The following is a 284-nucleotide window of genomic DNA, read 5'->3' as shown; positions in this document are numbered from 1 at the left end:
TGGAGCCGAGACTGAAGATGAGCAAAGTAAGTACCAGCCCTCCTGTTGATGCTTTCTTGTATAGAAGTGTCATAGGGAGTTTGAGATACTTGGTTAATACAAGACCTGACTTGGCCTACTCGGTTGGAGTAATGAGCCGTTACATGGAGGCGCCAACAACAACTCACATGACTGCCGTGAAGCAAATATTGAGGTATGTGCGCGGGACTATCAACTTTGGGTGTTGCTATGTCAGGAAGAAGCATTCGAACGAATGCTTGATTGGGTATAGTGATAGTGACCTA

Source organism: Asparagus officinalis, chromosome 2 (genome assembly GCF_001876935.1).
Source record: "Asparagus officinalis chromosome 2, Aspof.V1, whole genome shotgun sequence".
Lineage (NCBI taxonomy): Eukaryota > Viridiplantae > Streptophyta > Magnoliopsida > Asparagales > Asparagaceae > Asparagus > Asparagus officinalis.
This window is presented reverse-complemented; position numbering follows the sequence as displayed.